The following is a 686-nucleotide window of genomic DNA, read 5'->3' as shown; positions in this document are numbered from 1 at the left end:
AATGTTATGCCATCTGCCATCGTCAGTTTGAAACAACGTGAAATAAGGAGCTTGGTCCAACAAACCCCAGACTTTGACCCGGGAGCCCGCTGTTTGGTTCAGGTGTACATGTTAAACTAAACCATGATGATTTTGTCTAAAACTAGTCACATGCTGTTGTTGCACAATTACATAAAAGCAACAATTTAAAAAAACAAAAAAAACATAAATACAAGGTGTTATACCAACACAATATATACCAACAAGTTTATTTTGAAAAAAGACTGTATGCTTTCAATGAACAACAAGCAGTGTATTTTAAAAAAGCACAATGCTTTTAGTAGGTGTAAATTGACCTCGACATCCTTTAAAACATTTGTTAGAGAGGTAATCAAAAAGTAAGCAAATGTAATAAGTTACTTTGATGAAGGACTTAAAGTAGTAGTTAGTAATCTGGGATCTATGACATTTCAAAAGTGACCTTTCCAACACTGACGACAGCTAATATCATTATTATTATTATTATTATTATTATTATTATTATCATCATCATCACTGCTGCTACTTTCATCACTGCTCTTATTTCTAATGCTACCAATGGTTTTACTGCTTGCAGTACTTTTACTTGAATTGCTCATAATCTGTTAAAACAGCATTTTATAAAAGTATATTAGTAAAGAAAAAAAACTGTTATTTCCCTCTCAGCA

The sequence above is a fragment of the Plectropomus leopardus genome, chromosome 8 (assembly GCF_026936395.1).
Source record: "Plectropomus leopardus strain MGB_pleo_1.0 chromosome 8, ASM2693639v1, whole genome shotgun sequence".
Taxonomy (NCBI): Eukaryota; Metazoa; Chordata; class Actinopteri; order Perciformes; family Serranidae; genus Plectropomus; species Plectropomus leopardus.
Note: the sequence above shows the minus strand (reverse complement) of the source record.